Genomic DNA, 8,884 nt, shown 5'->3' with positions numbered 1-8,884 from the left:
CGGCATACTCTATTCATCAAGTCCATGAAGACTGCGGGCGCATTGGTTAGTCCGAACGGCATCACTACGAACTCATAGTGTCCGTAGCGAGTTCAGAAGGCTGTTTTCGGAACATCCTCCTCAAGCACTCGTAACTGATGATACCCGGACCTTAGATCAATCTTGGAAAAGTAGCTCGCCCCTTGCAGTTGGTCAAATAAATCGTCTATGCGAGGAAGAGGGTAACGATTCTTGACCGTCAGCTTTTTGAGTTCTCTGTAGTCGATGCACATGCGGAACGATCCGTCTTTCTTCTTTACGAACAAGACTGGTGCTCCCCAGGGTGAGAAGGTTGGTCTTATAAAGCCCTTGCTGAGCAGTTCGTTAAGTTGGCCGGACAGTTATTGCATCTCAGCAGGCGCTAAACGGTAGAGCGCCTTGGCTACGGGGGTCGCTCCTGGGATTAAGTCGATTCGGAACTCGACTTGACGTTGTGGAGGTAAACCCGGTAGTTCTTCAGGGAAGACGTCGGGGAAATCGCGTACTACGGGAAGATCCTTCAGGTCCTTCGTTTTCTGGTTCGTATCTACAACATGCGCCAGGAATGCACGATATTCCTTACGCAGGTACTTCTAGGCTTGAATGCTCGAGATGATACGAAGGCTCGTACTGGGTTTGTCTCCGTAGATCATCAAGGTTTCGTTGTTGGGTAGATTCAGACGGATGGCCTTGTCGAAGCACAAGATATCGGTACGATGGAGACTCAACCAGTCCATGCCTATGATGACATCGAAGCTTTTGATCGCTACTGGTATGACGTCGATAGGAAACGAATGATTATCTAGCGTGAGGGTACAACCTATATCGATTTCGTTAGAACTTTCCGTCTTGCTGTTAGCCATTTCTACGACGAATGTTTCTTTCAGTGATCGCGGTGTTTGTTTGAGTAAGTGATTAAAGTTTTGATTTACGAAACTTCTTTCTGCCCCACTATCGAATAGAATACAAGCATAAGAGTTATCGAGAAGGAACGTACCCGTGACAACGCTGGGGTCTGCTACAGCCTCATTGTGGCCAATAGCAAGTAGTCTACCTGCTCCTCCCGCGTTTCCAGCCTTTGGACAGTTTCTTTTGAAATGTCCGACTTCGCCACAGCCATAGCAGGCTTGGCTTGCTCCCGAACTGGGGATTTGGGAAATGGGTTTGGGAGGTGCTCTGCAAAACCGGACGGTATGGCCCTTCCGGTTGCAATTGGTGCATTGCATCTCACGGCAGGGGCCGTTATGATGGAAAGAGCACTTATCGCACTTGGGTAGATTCCCCGCATATGTTTTGGCGGGTACAGGGGCCGTAGGAGTCGTGGCAGCATGGACAGCCACCGTTTGTTGGTTATTGGAAGAGGATTTGGCTGATTTGCCCTTCCTTCGGTTCCCACGCTTCCTTTTGTTGTCGGATGTGTGGGTTGGTGCAGAGGTAGTTGTAGTGGTTGTTGATGGAGTGTAAGGGACTTCATGATTAATCAACCTCTGGGCCAATTCCTTGGCACTGTCAAAGGTCGCAGGCTGTGACGCTAGAACATTCCCTCGATATGGGGGTACTAATCCCCAGATGTATCGTTCGATTTTCTTGCTTTCGGTGGGCACCATGTTTGGGCACAGAGCCACCAAGTCGCAGAACCTGGCCGTATAGGCTACGATGTCGGAACCCTTCATTTTGAGGTTCCAGAGTTCCTCCTCAAGTTTCTGAATTTCGCCCCTCGGGCAGTACTCCCTCGTCATCAGGTCCTTCAGTGTGTCCCAGCCCATGGCGTTGGTTGTGACCAGGGAGAGTGATTTGACATGGCCATTCCACCACGTCAAGGCCCTTTGGGTGAAGGTGCAAGCACCAAATTTTATCTTGCTTCCTTCGGGGCATGAGCACATTTCGAAGATCGCTTCGGTTCTCTCAATCCATTGGGACAGTGCAAGAATCCCTCTGGTTCCATTGAAGTAAGTAGGTTTGCAGCTGATGAAATCCTTATAGGTGCACTCTCGTGCACGTGGGTGGATTTCACCATGGCTGGAGTTTGTGCCAGTTCCCGTTCCACTAACACCACCAGAGTTGACTTGCGCCAGCGCGGCGGTCACAGCTGCAGTCACAGCTGCTTGTAACATCACCGGGTCGAACTGCGGTGGGGGAGGTGGTGGTGGTGTTTGATCCACAGGCGTGCGTCTGGTCGGACGCTTGCGAGGAGGCATCTTTTACTGAAAAGTTTTAAAAGATGATGACAACAGTGAGAGTCAATTGTAAGTATGATGAGAGTATCTCATGGAATAAATCGCCATAGTCCAACAATTAGATAGATGCATATCAATAGAGTAAGAAAACACAAGAGCATGAACTTCCAAATAGATTAGACAACTGCCAATATTACTGGTATTACTGATGTAAAATGAGTTCAGGAAAAACGACCGAACAATTGGTCTTACATCAAACCATAAGGAGAATGTTGACAGTTTAGAGGGCTAGTTATAGTACTTTCAAAGTCGGGAGTGTTTTACAGACAGGTGAGACGGAGGTATTGAAGGGGAAGGCTATTCTTCTTAAGAAGAGAGAGGATGAGTAGATAATCTTCTGCTGGCGACGGGCACCCCTCTCTGGGTTACCCTTGAATCAGCCATTGTATCTATGCGAGAATGGAGAGAAGATAGTTAGTAGACGTACTAATCCTAAGATACTTATAAGATGATCGTTATTAGTCGACCCAATACTTGCATAATGCATACCAATTACATGTAATCGAGACAAGATAGACCTTCGAATAAGTGACCCTAACTCTAAATCCACAACCAAACAAGGAACAGGAAGTAAAGCAAAGATCACAGATTCTAAGTCTATAGCGTCTTAGTCACATGTAACTGTAGTGTATCCACTTAGCAACTATTGCCCTACTAGTAACGACCTTTTTAGTTCTCACATATGTAAATTACAGGAAATGCAGAATACTCCTATAGTATTCTTATTCAGATGTTCTTGAAGTAGTATTGGTAAGTTTTTAGTCTTGCTGCAACACCACAACCATTCTTAGGCACATGCTAGTCACTCCTAGGAAAATGTAGTTGATCAGGCTACATCCGCCCAGATTTGACCATATGTCTCTAAGCCCAATTGTGCTATTCAATAACCTTAATACTTTTGTTTTGTTCTAGTATGATACTGACCCTTTGTATGAATGGATTGTACATTTATATACATAGTTAAATATTTTATTATTAAAAAGTATATATTCTTGTTCAGAGTGTTTTAATCCCGATGTGTTTAAAGTTCGTATATCTTTTATGGGTTGATATACTCGATTCACTATAAACAATGCTCTGATACCAATCTGTCGCACCCCAAAACCGAAAACGGCGGAATACGTTCTGGGGTGGAGGACATCATGTACAGTATCATAACAATGCATAATAGTAAAGACAAGCAACAACATCCATTGCATTTATATAATAATTGTAATACAAGCGTGTTTTGTACAGTTTGTTAGACACCAAAAGTATAATCAAAATAAAGAGGAGTCTTGTATGTGCTCCATCTTCTCAAAGCTGCATCTGTACCTTTCTACTGATGACCTGAGAATACAAGTTATTTTGAAAGCGAGTATCAGCATAAAGCTGGTGAGTTCATGAGTATTTAGTGTCATTGCTTGTATAAAAATGATTACAACCATGTAGTATAATAATTGATCTCAATGTTGGAAAATAGTATGCTCCCTAGGAAAACCCTATGTTTTCCAGTAAAAGTGGTCTTCTACCAAGACCCGGTTGTATGTATGTTTGATCCTTTGAAATGTAAAAGTCTTCCCAGAGAAACTATTAGTAGGAAAATATAGTTTTAGACTTCATTCATGTAAAGTAATTGGGAAAATAGTGTTTTACCCCAGCAGTATCACTGCCAGCTAATAAAATGAAATAGTAGAACTGAGTAAGACTCAGAGTCCGAGTATAGAGGCTGAAATAGTAGAAATGAGTCATATACCATATGCTTCTGCAGTTGGTTCGATCACGTATGCTATGACTTTTACTCGCCCTGATGTGGCCTTTGCTTTGAACATGGTGAGTAGATATTAAGGGAATCCTGGTAAAGCTCATTAGACTGCGGTTAAGAACATTCTTAAGTACCTATGGAGGACTAAGGATTGGATCCTTACCCTCGGTGGGAGTGATGACTTGAAAGTGACAGGGTATTGCGACGCCACCTTCCAAACACACATAGATAATTTCTGCTCTCAGTCGGGCTGGGTGTTTACCCTGAATGGAGGAGCAGTGACATGGAAAATTTCCAAGCAGGAAACCGTAGCTGATTCAACGTGCGAATCAGAGTACATAGCAGCAAGCGAAGCATCGAAGGAGGAGATATGGTTGAAAAACTTCATTGGAGACCTTCGAGTCTCTTCATCCCTAAAGGAGCCAATGGAGATTTTTTGCGATAATGAAGGTGTGGTTACCTTAACCAAAGAACCCAGAGATAATGGTAGATCCAAGCATATCGACAGAAAGTACCACTTCATAAGACATCAAGTAGAAGAAGGGCACCCCGTGGTAAAGGGGGTATCGTCAGTGGACAACCCAGCACATCCTCTTAAAAAGGGACTGACTAGGGTTAAGTACTTGCAGCATGCAAGGAGCATTGGGCTAAATTGTAATTGACATTTGATGATTGAATAAAAGGAGTTTTATTTATAAGTAAAGTCACTGTCTTGTGTCAATTATTTACTATTATTTCACTTTGCATGTTTTGACTTCCGGAATAATAAAATTTTGATTATTATTATTATTATTCAAACTATCCACAGTCGATCATACGTTGGAAGTAAGTATGAAATAAGACTGTCATGAGTTAGCTTGTAGTTTGTCTAAGGAGTTAGACATAGCAAAAGTGTGCTACACCATTCATGACTGCTCTTGAAATAAGATTTGAGTATTGGATTCAACCCGCGCTCACCTGAATCACTTCATGGAATTTATCACGAGCGATTGTGAGATGATAATATCATATAATCTTCAAACCAATATATATGTGTCGCACCCCAAAACCAAGAACGGCGGAATACGTTCTGGGGTAGAGGACATCATGTACAGTATCATAACAATGCATAATAGTAAAGACAAGCAACAACATCCATTGCATTTATATAATAATTGTAATACAAGCGTGTTCTGTACAGTTTGTTAGACACCAAAAGTATAATCAAAATAATGAGGAGTCTTGTATGTGCTCCATCTTCTCAAAGCTGCATCTGTACCTTTCTACTGATGACCTGAGAATACAAGTTATTTTGAAAGCGAGTATCAGCATAAAGCTGGTGAGTTCATGAGTATTTAGTGTCATTGCTTGTATAAAAATGATTACAACCATGTAGTATAATAATTGATCTCAATGTTGGAAAATAGTATGCTCCCTAGGAAAACCCTATGTTTTCCACTAAAAGTGGTCTTCTACCAAGACCCGGTTGTATGTATGTTTGATCCTTTGAAATGTAAAAGTCTTCCCAGAGAAACTATTAGTAGGAAAATATAGTTTTAGACTTCATTCACGTAAAGTAATTGGGAAAATAGTGTTTTACCCCAGCAGTATCACTGCCAGCTAATAAAATGAAATAGTAGAACTGAGTAAGATTCAGAGTCCGAGTACAGAGGCTGAAATAGTAGAAATGAGTCATATACCATATGCTTCTGCAGTTGGTTCGATCACGTATGCTATGACTTGTACTCGCCCTGATGTGGCCTTTGCTTTGAACACGGTCAGTAGATATTAAGGGAATCTTGGTAAAGCTCATTAGACTGCGGTTAAGAACATTCTTAAGTACCTATGGAGGACTAAGGATTGGATCCTTACCCTCGGTGGGAGTGATGACTTGAAAGTGACAGGGTATTGCGACGCCAGCTTCCAAACACACATAGATAATTTCTGCTCTCAGTCGGGCTGGGTGTTTACCCTGAATGGAGGAGCAGTGACATGGAAAATTTCCAAGCAGGAAACCGTAGCTGATTCAACGTGCGAATCAGAGTACATAGCAGCAAGTGAAGCATCGAAGGAGGAGATATGGTTGAAAATTTTCATTGGAGACCTTCGAGTCTCTTCATCCCTAAAGGAGCCAATGGAGATTTTTTGCGATAATGAAGGTGTGGTTGCCTTAACCAAAGAACCGAGAGATAATGGTAGATCCAAGCATATCGACAGAAAGTACCACTTCATAAGACATCAAGTAGAAGAAGGGCACCTCGTGGTAAAGGGGGTATCGTCAGAGGACAACCCAACACATCCTCTTAAAAAGGGACTGACTAGGGTTAAGTACTTGCAGCATGCAAGGAGCATTGGGCTAAATTGTAATTGACATTTGATGATTGAATAAAAGGAGTTTTATTTATAAGTAAAGTCACTGTCTTGTGTCAATTATTTACTATTATTTCACTTTGCATGTTTTGACTTCCGGAATAATAAAATTTTGATTATTATTATTATTATTCAAACTATCCACAGTCGATCATACGTTGGAAGTAAGTATGAAATAAGACTGTCATGAGTTAGCTTGTAGTTTGTCTAAGGAGTTAGACATAGCAAAAGTGTGCTACACCATTCATGACTGCTCTTGAAATAAGATTTGAGTATTGGATTCAACCCGCGCTCACCTGAATCACTTCATGGAATTTATCACGAGTGATTGTGAGATGATAATATCATATAATCTTCAAACCAATATATATGTGTCGCACCCCAAAACCGAGAACGGCGGAATACGTTCTGGGGTGGAGGACATCATGTACAGTATCATAACAATGCATAATAGTAAAGACAAGCAACAACATCCATTGCATTTATATAATAATTGTAATACAAGCGTGTTCTGTACAGTTTGTTAGACACCAAAAGTATAATCAAAATAAAGAGGAGTCTTGTATGTGCTCCATCTGCTCAAAGCTGGATCTGTACCTTTCTACTGATGACCTGAGAATACAAGTTATTTTGAAAGCGAGTATCAGCATAAAGCTGGTGAGTTCATGAGTATTTAGTGTCATTGCTTGTATAAAAATGATTACAACCATGTAGTATAATAATTGATCTCAATGTTGGAAAATAGTATGCTCCCTAGGAAAACCCTATGTTTTCCAGTAAAAGTGGTCTTCTACCAAGACCCGGTTGTATGTATGTTTGATCCTTTGAAATGTAAAAGTTTTCCCAGAGAAACTATTAGTAGGAAAATATAGTTTTAGACTTCATTCATGTAAAGTAATTGGGAAAATAGTGTTTTACCCCAGCAGTATCACTGCCAGCTAATAAAATGAAAATGCTGACTCCAGGTAGTATTAAATGTACAATACACCCCGGGAGTCTGTTTTGCCTTTAATTCTTAATGTATTAATTAAAGGTCGAAATGTGAACTTGTATGTAACCATGCTGATTGACGATCGAATCACTGATGACCCTCCGAGTCATTTGTAGAAATGTGACATTTTGTCACCCCTAGGCCTAGTCGGCTCGGACTGTAGCTAGCAGTCGGGATGTGGGAGTGTCTGTCCCGTATAGATCTATACACATAATGCCCGCTCTCCCTCCAGGAGACTCCGGTTACACGGTGATAGCACAGTGAAGTGTCGTATCGAGAGATAGTATGTCACATTCTGTTGTAGTATGTTCTCTTTATATAATGTATAATGTACTTTCTGGTATAGTGTATAGAGTGTTCTCTTGTATAGTATATAGTATTCTCTTTTTATAGTGTTTAACATGTATTGACTCATAACTGTTCGGACTCTGGTAAGTACCATTGTAATAGTATACACGAGTAGTAACCCTTAACTATACCTATTATAGTTAAATAGTAAGGTTGGTTGCATGCCTTTGATACACAAAGGTATTGAACTAAAGTGAAGACTTTAATATTCAACACGAATATATATAATATATAACTAAGAATTCAACGACCGTCGGACAGATAACAATATACCCTAAGTCCACAATCAAACAAGAACAGGAAGTAAGGTGAGTCATCAGTCCTAAGTCCTTCAAGTCTTACTTATATAAATATATTGGTGTAGATATGGTTTGGGAACAGAAGGAGTTTTAAAAGAGTTTAGAAATATTTATATAACAATTTAACATGAAAATGAGTTTGATAAACGCTTAAAGCAGTTTTGTTGGTAAAGCAGTTTAAAGTATAAAAAAAAATCCTTTTGGTTGCAAGTTATAAATCACGTGTGATTGATACTATAACTTGATTGATTCAACTTGTATCCCCCCCCCCATAAAATCATTTAAAAACATTTAAAAGGTTGATTCAGGGGTATGAACTCACCTGCAGTGAGTGAAGCAGATGGTAGTGCTGAGTAAGATGCTAGGTGTCAAGTGAGGACTTGAACACACCCAATGATCCTATGTAACATGTAGTGATACATAAATGTATCTAATTAGTTATTTAATCACTAATTAACTGTGTAATGACGCTCCAATGCAAGAAAACACTTGGTTTCAAGTGCTAGGAGTGTCAAAGGTTGCTTCTAAGGAGTGTATAACCTCACTATGGAGTTTACACCTCAATTGGTAGTCCCTAAGGGTGTTTACGGTTTCTTGACCATTTCCACATGAGTTTACGGCCGTAAACTCATGGTAATGGTGTATTTATGTGATTTAAGGCTTCACGCTTCACAAAGAAGGGTCCTAGGGTTGACTCAAAGGTTTAGGAAGTGATTGGGGCTAGAAATGGACACTTCTTGGAGTTTACGGTCCTTGGACCACTCCCTTGGGAGTTTACGGCCGTAAACACATGAGTTTACGGTCGTAAACTCATGTTGGTTCATTTCTCTTGTGCTTTGGTGGTTCTAGGCTATGCATGGAAGGTTCTAGTCACTTATACAAGCATAGGAAGGTTTTT

This window comes from Lactuca virosa, chromosome 4, assembly GCF_052849685.1.
Source record: "Lactuca virosa cultivar CGN04683 chromosome 4, Lactuca_virosa_CGN04683_v6, whole genome shotgun sequence".
In the NCBI taxonomy this organism is placed as follows: Eukaryota; Viridiplantae; Streptophyta; class Magnoliopsida; order Asterales; family Asteraceae; genus Lactuca; species Lactuca virosa.
The sequence above is the reverse complement of the archived record's forward strand: the minus strand, read 5'-3'. Positions refer to the sequence as shown.